Source organism: Dipodomys spectabilis, unplaced genomic scaffold, assembly GCF_019054845.1.
Source record: "Dipodomys spectabilis isolate Male_0828 unplaced genomic scaffold, ASM1905484v1 ptg000171l, whole genome shotgun sequence".
In the NCBI taxonomy this organism is placed as follows: domain Eukaryota; kingdom Metazoa; phylum Chordata; class Mammalia; order Rodentia; family Heteromyidae; genus Dipodomys; species Dipodomys spectabilis.
This window is the reverse complement of record NW_024870848.1, coordinates 196,730-207,383: the sequence shown is the minus strand read 5'-3', so window position 1 is coordinate 207,383 and position 10,654 is coordinate 196,730. Positions and strand designations below refer to the sequence as shown.

Genomic DNA, 10,654 nt, shown 5'->3' with positions numbered 1-10,654 from the left:
TATGACAGATGCCTTGTGTAGAATAATTGAATTCCTCTTCCTACACATCTCATGAACAACAAATATCTGGAATTATTTTGTTTTTGGCGTGTCAATCTTGACTTTATTCTCAAATGTGTGCTTATGTAAGAAATACATGGTTCTAAAATTTCACAATTCTTTTTAACTTACTTTTTGTTGAATTGTCTAGTTTAAGAAAATCAATTACACTTTATATATAAAAAATGTTCTGTGCTCAATTTGGCTGCACATACACTAAAATTGGAAAATACGGAGAAGATTAGCATGGTCTCTGAACAAGGATGACACGCAACTTAGTGAATCGTTCCATATTTTTACAACAACAGATCCTGGAAGGGATGTGGCCAGAAGGGAAGCCTACTGCATTCTTGGTGTGAGTGTACACTTGTACATCCACTTTGGAAAGCAGTTTGGAGGTTCCTCAAAAGACTCCACATAGAGCTCCCCTATTACACAGCAATCCCACTTTTGGGCATTCATCCAAATGATCACAAACAAGTCCATACTAAAACAACCAACACAACAATGTTTATTCTAGCATTATTTGCCATAGCTAAGATATGGAACCAACCCTGATGCCCCTCAGTAGAAGAATGGATCAAGAAAACGTTCTTTTTGTGTGTGTGTGCGTGTGTGTGTGTGTGTGTGTGTGTGTGTATGTGTGTGTGTGTGAGTGTGTGTGTGTGAATGTACACTTTCACAACCACTTTGGAAAGCAGTCTGGTGAGTCCTCAGAAAGCTAAATATTGACGTTCCTTATGGCCCACTCATACCACTTCTAGGCATCTATCCTGAACAAAAGTTACCAATATTCAAGGACACATGCACCTCCATGTTTATCACAGCACTGTTCACAATAGCCAGGATATGAAAACAACCCATATGTCCCACCAGAGATGAATGGATCCAAAAACTATAGTAACTGTACACAACGGAATATTTTCCAGTCAAGAGAAAGGACAAAATAATGGCATTAGCAGGGAAATCAATCAAGCTACAGGAAATCATGTTGAGTGAGCTAAGCCAAAAGCAAAGAGACAAACAGCACATGGTCTGCGTGATAAGTGGATGTTAAATCCAAAATGTAAGGTGATATGACAAAATTAACACTTAAGAAACCAAGAACTTCCACTCATCTGATTGAATCACTACTAAATAACCCCATTCTGCTGACCATATGTGCACACTGAAGTGAAACCAGGAAGACGACACAGAACTAGAGGGAATCAGGGAAAAACATACAACAGTTAGATCCATCAGCTGCACTGGACATTGACCAAAATGAACTAAGCAACTCAATATCACTGAAGGGAAGGAGGGAATAAGTGGGAAAGAGGGAACAGCTGACACTATGCAAAACAAAAGAAATATACATATTTCAAAACAAAAGAAGTATACATATGGAAGAAATAACTATTGCAAAGCTCATAGAACTCATAAATGTTGGAGACCATGATAGACAATTTCCTCCATCAAAGTTAGAATGTGTTTGTGACTTTAACTAAGCATCACTATCCCACAATATTGTGAAATTTGGGAAATTATGTAACCACTTAATCACAATAAAAACATTTGAAAAAATGATGAAGGTGGAAAACTAAGTTGCTCTAAAAAACAAAAAAAGGAAAATGTTCTGTGTGTATATGTGTACATACGCACACACACATATATATATTACATATATATACATATATATGTATATATATTTATTCTATGCCTCCGTCAGAAAGAATGACATTGCCCAATTTGTTAGGAAATGGAAAGACTTGGAAAAAAAATTATATTAACTGATGTAAGCCAAGTCCAAAGAAACATAGGTCCCATGGTATCCCTTATTTGCAATAACTAGTATATGTCTGGGATAAGCAGAAAAGTTGAAAAGCTATGTGTATATGACTAGATAAGTTGATGTTAAGCTAAATGAACCCCGAGATAGAGACACAAGTGTTTTTTTTTTCTTTCTTGCTGTTTTTTCTCACATATTTATAATGTACGATGTGATTTTTTTTTACGTTCCTCCCCAACAGTATAACCCCCTTTTTCACTTTATTTGATGTTGGTGAATCTGCATCTTGTATATACACTTCTCTAATTTGGGGAGGGAAAGGGAAAAAAACAACATGCTTAAATAGGAATACAGTTTGACCCATTGTATAACAATAGATGCACAAGACATTATTTTGAAAAACGAACTTTATAATTTAGGCTGGGGACATTGTGTGGGGCTTGGGGGTGTGAGGAGTGTACTTGTGGAGGTGGAAGGGAAGGAATGGTGGGGAAAAAACAAAGGAGGAGGTAACAATGCTTGATAGGAAATGGACTTATTACTTTGATCATGTAACTATAACTACTCTGTACAGTATTTTTACAACAAAAATGTATAAAAATGTTTTGAGATGCAAGAGTTTATTTTGCCTATTTTACCTATATAATATCATTAACAATGAAATTACTGCAAAATACTGATTGAAGTTATTTTGAAAAAGTGAGTGTGTGTGCATTCCTGCGTGTTGGCATGCTCAGAGTTTGAAATCAGGGTTTCAAGGTCTCGCTACGTCTTTCTCTCTAGATTGGTGAGCTACTATATGAGCTACATCTCCATTCCTGGCCCTTTGCTAGTTCATTAAAATTTTTGAAAAATAATCTCATGAATATATTTTGCCCTGATTGGCTTCCAAATGTTATCCACAGATCTCAGGCTCCTGATTAGGTATTCCAATTAGTTAGGATTACAGGTGTAACAAACCAGCACAAGGCTTTCAGAATAATTTTAATAGTAGAAGAAAATTTACTTCACAGGGGCGTGTTTTATCATCTCCTAATTTTAAAGCATATTGGAGTGATTATATGTGAATTTTTTCATTCATGAATTCTTAAAATACAGTAAGTGATGATATTTAAAATATTTAGTACTTTTAAAAAACGATACTGGAACTATGTGACAGAAGAAATTTGCTTCTCTTCAGACAATAATTTATAAGCGCAGCTCTGTGCATGATAACCCAATGTCACCAACACAGTCTGTGTTGAAGACAAAATGTAACAGAAAAAAATCACCATGGGCAATAATTGCTATGCTATTATTCTTTGGACAGTATGAATATTGAATTGAGAGTATCAGAGAATGGAGAGAATTTATCTACCTTTTGTGTATTGCTGAAAGACTTCTGGAAAATTTGACTCATTTCCTTCCACACTGTGTGTCTTGGGCCATGCACTTACTGCCTTTAATTACAATTTTTCCCAACACTGAAATGGTAATAAGATTAGCATTATAACAAATGTTATCTTACGAATTAAGGGTTCTTAGAATGATGAACTCTTTCTCATTCTTGTAGAGGCATTATTTTGCTTACTTTCATTTATTCTTCAGATTGAAATCTGAACTACTTAAGACTGAAAGAAACCAAAATTAGACATGCAGGCTTTGGAAAGAGCAATCAATGTAAAATAAATAAAATACATATAGCTATGTAACATGTCTAACTAAATTGTTATACAGTCTCAATCATAAACAGAAAATAAGCAATATCATGTTATTGAAAATTGAAAACTGTTAGGAGATGCTTAATGTTTTCCTTTTTACTACCTTGAATTAATTATTTTTGTATAGAGAGATTAAAGGTGAGATTAACCAGAAACTTGATTAAAAATGGACAAAAATTCGAATAGACCTGTTTTCCATAAACCCCTCTATATCACCAGTGGGTTTACGCAGTTGTCCTTAATACAACTTCTGTGCTGGCTTAATGCTTTGTGAGCAGAAGTCATTAGAGAAATGTAATTCAAAATTACTATGATACTACTTTATAACTATTATTACGTTTATAAAAAAAAAAATCAAAGGAACCAGGTGTGGTGGTAAAGGTTTGTAATTTCAAGCATTTAGGAGGTTGGATTTCAGTCTTAAGCCGTCTGGGGTACTGAAGATAGTAAAAACTTGGCCTTTATTACCTTTTAAATAAAAGGTAATAATGTTGGTGAGAGTGTGAAGAAAAGGAAATTTTCAACACTTTTGGTCAAAATACAGGTTAGTATTCTCCTTGTAGAAAGTAGTATGCAGTTTTCTAAAGAAATCATAGTTGAAATATCATCTGACCCACCAATCATGTGATTATTTCTCTCTGGGTAACTCGAAAATATATCTGTAGTTCATTGTTATTCACACTATTCACAACAACAAAAAGATATACATCGAAGTTCAGTGTTCAAATATACTAATAAACAACTGTGGTATATGCACAAATATCTCTTTGTTTCATCCTTAAAATAACAACAGACTTCTCCCATTAGCCACAACTTACAATGACCTGAAAGATGTATTCGAAATGAAGAAAAATGTTATGTTCTGATCTTTGTAACACACACACACATACATACACACACACACACACACACACACACACACACACACACACAAACCATCCTCAAATAGTAAGACAGAATTTTTTTAAAAAAAAAGTGAAGCAAAGTGGAACTTCTGGGGCATTTAGTTTACAATGCATAATATACTAGATATACATTACGACCAGGTATAGAGTTGTAATGTACAACATGAGGATACAGGGGACAACATTGGCCTTACATAGGAATATAGCTAAGTAAGTAGGAGTTGTTCTTCCTAGTAGTGGTTACTCTTTTAGTTGTTCTTCCTTCAATAATGGAAGAGATGAATGTAATTCTTTAAGTATACCTGCTAATTTTCAGAAATAATAACAAACAATATAGCAATAATATTGTACGGTCAACATAGAACAAAATGTCAATTTAAAATACATGAGATTATCCTTGATGTAAACTAATTATTACAAATAAGGGAAACCATGGGACCTATGTTTCTTTAAGTCTGGATTACTTCACTTAATATGATTTTTTCAGATCTTCCATTTCCTTACAAATGAGGTGGTCACATTCTTTGTGATGCAAGCATATTTTTCCACGTGTGTTTATCTGTACGTGTGTGTGTGTGTGTGTGTGTGTGTGTGTGTGTGTGTGTGTGTGTGTATGTCATTTTTGGTAAATATTACTGTGATACACAGTAGTAGCTTTACTGTGGCCTTGTTTTGATCACCTGGTTATATGGCCAGAAGTGGGATTACTGGGTAATAGGGGAGCATTATTGTGTACCTCAAGGATAATCTTAGTAGATGAGCAGAATAGCTCAATAGCTATGTACATATGATCGTATAAGGTGATTCCAAGTGAAATGAACTCCAAGACATGTTCTTTGTTGTTGTTGTTCTTAATGTATTATGTGATTTCTTTTTATCCTTTTGTGTTTTCCCACCTATGGTTAATTCCCTGTAGTCACTGTATTGGATTTTGATACCCTGGGTATTTTAAATATGTTGATCTGAACTAGGGAAATGGAAAGGAAAATAAAACAAAATGGTGAGACAAAGGACAAAGGGGGAACTTATGCAACAGTAGTACTCACAAGAAAATATGTTGTAAATAATCTGGGCGGGGGGACGTCAGGAATGAAGAGGGAGAAAAATAGGGGAATGGATAACAAGTTAGAAAAAAAATTAATTACTTTACTTATGTAACGATATCCCACCTGTACATTACCTTGACAATAAAATTTAAATAAAAAATAAAATAAAATATATGAGAGCAACAATACAGGAGATGGGAGTGGGGGAAATACTGTAGTATCATAGAGTAGAACATCTATGGAAAGCAGTAATTTTACATTAATATAGCAAGTAATAAACTAGCATACAGATTTTCAGCCTCATGTCAGTCATTAAAAAGGGAAAACAAAAATGCACAATCAGCAAACCAATAGAAATAAAATAGAAAACTAAGCAATTAAGATGAAGAGATGACTTGGACCAAGAATGACAAATGACACAATTAGGAAACAAATAACAAGCTGTGGGCTGGCAAAGTGGCTCAGTGGTAGAGTACTTGCCTTGCATGCCTAAGGCCCTGGGTTTGATTCCTCAGCACCACATAATCAAAGAGGAAAAAAACCAGAAGTGGTGCTGTGTCTCAAGTGGTAGAGCACTAGCCTTGAGATGAAATGCTGAGGCACAGTGCCCAGGCCCAGAGTTCAGGCCCAGAGTTCAGGCCCCACGATCAGACCCAAAAAATAAAATAAAAAAAATAACAAGCTGCTAAGTTTAAAAATGATCACCCTTAATTCTAATGACTTGTTTACATCACAATTTGTTAGAAGTATAATTCAAATCATGGATTAATAGCATATCATTTTAATAATAGTTTACTTATTATTGATTTCTTAATATTGAATGTTTAATATATAACTTTAATTTCAGCAGCTATAGAAAAGAAGAAAGTGAAAATAATTTTAATAATATATTTATGAATTGTAAAATTGAGAAGCATTAAAATTTAAACAATAACATCATTATTGCTTCATTTCTGTGTTTTAATGTAATAATTCAAAGTGTATTCCACACTTAGCACTCATCTTAACATCAAATAATAAATTATTGCACATGACAATTGGTATTAGTTGGAAGGGTTCAGCACTGTGGTAAAATTCACACTGCATAGTACACGAGGGTATGACCCCTCTCATATAGCTTAAATTATGGAAATTTGATTTCTACATGCATGTTAAATTCTTGCCTAGGTGACATCTATAAAATTATTTTCAATTATATACACGATTACTATTTCAGATGATTCTTAAAAGTCATATTCATTAATTGAATTTTTATTATTTCATACCAAATAAATGTTTACAGAGAGACTGAATTTTTGAGTAGATGATGGTGTATGTGTGCCAGATTATACATATTAAGGCTTATTTTATATTCCTGACATTGTTTCTAGAGTTGGATTTATTTGTCCATTACTGGCTAAGTGTATTACATTGGATATATAAAAGTAAAGTGAATGTTTATTCCATTAATCCTTTGTCTAATCCCAATATAAATTATCCATCTGTTTGAAGTAATGAAAATAACAACAGATAAAAGCAAGATAAATGAGTCTGTAGTAGACAAGTATTTACACCGTTATTTTGAAAGTTGGTCGTCTTTTACACAACAGAATGTTCTTGGGAATATGTGCTCGAGGCTGGCCACAACTGAAGAATATTATGGTTTGATCTATCATAAGAGAAGGAAGGAAGGGGAACCTTCCTTCCAAATGTCTGATCCCAGGAATGTGATCTGCTTTATGGTTTCTACTTGGAAATGAACATTTTTCAGAGTCAACCTTGAAAAGCCATTTTGATAGACGACTTCTGTAAGTGGTTAGAAAGCATTACTGATGACTTTGCAAGGATGCCTGATTGCCTCATTTTGAGACAATTAACAGGAATTTAATCAGTTGTTCTTTGCATCTTTATGAGAAAAATCCATTGACTTTAGGCGAGGGGATCACAGGGGCCCAAAGAAACTACTACCTCGAATAGTAATCCTAGACATCTTAAACAAAACACACACACACACACACACACACACACACACATACACACTCTAGTAAGCACAGCCAAGCAGGGTTGCTATCACAGCCTACATAAAGTCAGGCAAACAACAGAAGATGAGAGTCATTTAGCTGATAACTAATATATTTTTTATGAGGCAGACTCACATGAGACTCCAGAGAGAGAATCAGAAAGACTGATCAGAGAGACTAAATTTGGTCACACAAAGATTGGAAAGAAGAATTCCTTGTAGAACAAATAAATCATAAAATGCTTGTGCATGTAAGAACAAGATAGAAGACCAAATTCCAGAAATGCATATTTTCTTAGAAGTCAGCTTAATGAATTATCAGTGCAAATCTTTAAATTCTTAAGTATTTGACCACATGTGGGAGAAGGTTGAAAAGAAAGAAAATTTCATCACTTTATTAGAAAGTCTAATATAACATTAAGAAGTAATCAAGCACAGATTTGTAATAAAAAGAGAAAACAATTATTCCAAAATAGGGTTTCATTTCTTTTGATGTAAACGTTCTTAAATTAGGTGCTAGCAATTACCATACAATTGATCCAGTCCCCCAGCTGAGTTGATATTGGCTGCAGTATTACCACATGAAGAAAAAGAGAAAATTTACTAATGTCTGATGAAATGAGGTAAAGGTGAAGTGTTCTAATAGTAATATCTGAGGTTTAGACACAAGTGAAGAGGTGGATTTTCTTTTCTAAAAATCCCCCATTTTTACCTCGTGCCAGTGGCTCACAGCTGTATCCTAGCTACTCAGGAAGCTGAGATCTAAGGACTACGGTTCAAAGCCAGCCTGGGCAAGAAAGACCCTGAAACTATTATTTCCATTTAACCATCAGAAAACCAGAAGTGGCACTGTCGCTCGAGTGGTAAAGCACTCACCTTGAGTTGAAGAGTTCAGGGACAGTGCCCAAGTCCAGACTTCAAGCCCCTCGAACAGCAACAACAAAAAATCTCCCTTTCATGGATTACCTACATCTCTTCCTAACATTCAACAAAGGAGCCATTTTATCACCCACTACATTTAAGTCCTAATCTAGCTACTGCAAATAGATTGATTTGGTATCTTATATAAAAAGGTTCATATTTGCAGAAACAAATACCAGGAGTGGTAACTTTTTTCCAGTCCTTGAACTCTGGGCCTGAGCCCTGAACATGGTTATGCTGGTAGCTTTCATGTGAGCTAGTTTGTTATTTATTGGATTACTGCTCATGAGGGGAATTACTGGGTCTTAAGGGAGATCTATATTTACTCTTTCAGGAAACTCCTTACTGCATTCCACAGTGGTTGAACATGTTTAATTTCCCATCAACAGTGTAATAGAGTTCCCAATTGGCTACATCCATGCTAGCGTTTGCTATTGTTAGTTTTCTTAGTAATGGCCATTCTAATGGACGAGGTAGAATCTGTCTTGTTTACTTATAGATTTGTATGCATCTTCTAGCTACAATAAAGGAAATGAATCCATGAAACCTATATTGAACTGAGTCTGCATTCCTTTCTCTTTTCCCTTAATATAATTTTCCCAAACCTTTCATTTTACTTAGACTGGTGAAAAGTCATCTTTCTGATGGGTGAATATAATTCCAGTGTGTGTGTGTGTGTGTGTGTGTGTGTGTGTGTGTGTGTGTGTGTGTGTGTGTGTGTGTGTGTGTGTAAGATGACTATAGGTCCATGAATTCATTTCTAAGCATTCTGTTTCATCTGTAATTTTGTAATTCCATATTATAGTTGCATTGCTTTCTCTTCTACATTGAAGAATATTGTTGGGATTTTGATTAGTATTGCATTGCCAATTGTTTAAGGGAAGTATTGCAGTTTTCAAAATGTTAATTCTTCCAACCAGGAATATTGAAAGAATTTCTATTTTCTTGAATCTCCTTCAATTTCCATTTTTATATTTTTAAAGTTTTCACATATAGGTCCTTCACAATTTTAGTTAAATTAATTAATTCCTAGTTTTGTTGTTGTTGTTTTGTTTAGATTTAATTTGATTTTGGGGCTAGTATATGAGGTTGTTTTTTGGATTTCAGCATGGAACTTCCCATTGTTGGTAAGAGAAAAACTACTGATTCTTGTGGTTTTTATATCCTGCTACATTGCTGAAGGTTAGCATCACCTTTACTAACTTGAGGGAGGAATCCACAGGGTCCTTTAAATACAGGGTGATTTCATCTGTAAAAAGGGATAGTTTTACTTCTTCCCTATTTGGATCTGCTTTATGTTTTTCTCTTGTCTATTGCTCTTGCAAGAAAGTCCACTACCATATTGAAGAGTAGTAGAGAGTGGACATCCTTTTCTCATTCCTCATGTTAAAGTCTTCATGTTTCCAACCTTAGGTAAATGCTAATTATCTCTGTCATATACATACTCAGTTTAATATTGAAGACTGTTCAATGCATTCCTAGGTTCTCAGACCTTTTAATCATAAAGGTGTATTGGAGCTTGTTAAAAGCTATTTCTACATCCCTATTGACGATCATGTGTTTCTTGTCCCAGCTTCTGCTGATGGTTTGTATTAGGCTTATTGACAAGAATATTGAATCAAATCATATCCAAGATGACTCTTATTTGATCATGACATAAGATTTTTTGTTAGTTGCTGAAATTGGTTAGTTAGAATTTTATTAAGAAGTTCTGCGTTAATGCTTATCAAAGAGTTTGATTCATAGTTCTCTTTCTTTGGGGAGTCCCTATGTGATTTGGGGAGGAGTCTAATTCTAGCTTCATAGAATGTATTTGATAACGTGTCTCTCATAGATACTAGATGGATGCATCTTGGTTTTTGATACTACTATCTAATCTATGTCCTCTACTTGGAAATTTAAGTCCATTGATATTGAGAGTTAAGACAGAAATATCTGATAAGTCCTGCTATGTTATACACCTGTTGTTAGGAGCTGTGCCTCATCTACTCTTAACATATTTACCTTGTTCTCTGGTAGGGAGCATTTTATATAACCAGTTCCTCTTCTTAATCTTCTCTATGTAGGATATATTTGATTATATTCTATTCTGATAATTTGGTGGACATAGGCTGTTTCAAGTTTTCTTTGTCATGAAATATGTTTATATATCCTTTAAATGTAAAGGAGTTTGGCTTGGGACCATATTCATGGTTGGTAGTTGTTTACCTGTAATGTTTGTCATATATAATGCCAGGCTTTCCTTTTTACCATATTAGCTAAGAAATCTGTATTTA

General features: G+C 34.4%; 1 non-coding gene across 1 annotated transcript; it reads left to right on the top strand.

The window, feature by feature from the left end:
- The first annotated feature begins 231 nt into the window (after positions 1-231).
- LOC122119524 lies at positions 232-337 on the top strand. Its single transcript, XR_006149588.1, has one exon. It is a non-coding gene; the product is annotated as a U6 spliceosomal RNA (small nuclear RNA).
- Positions 338-10,654: the final 10,317 nt, after the last annotated feature.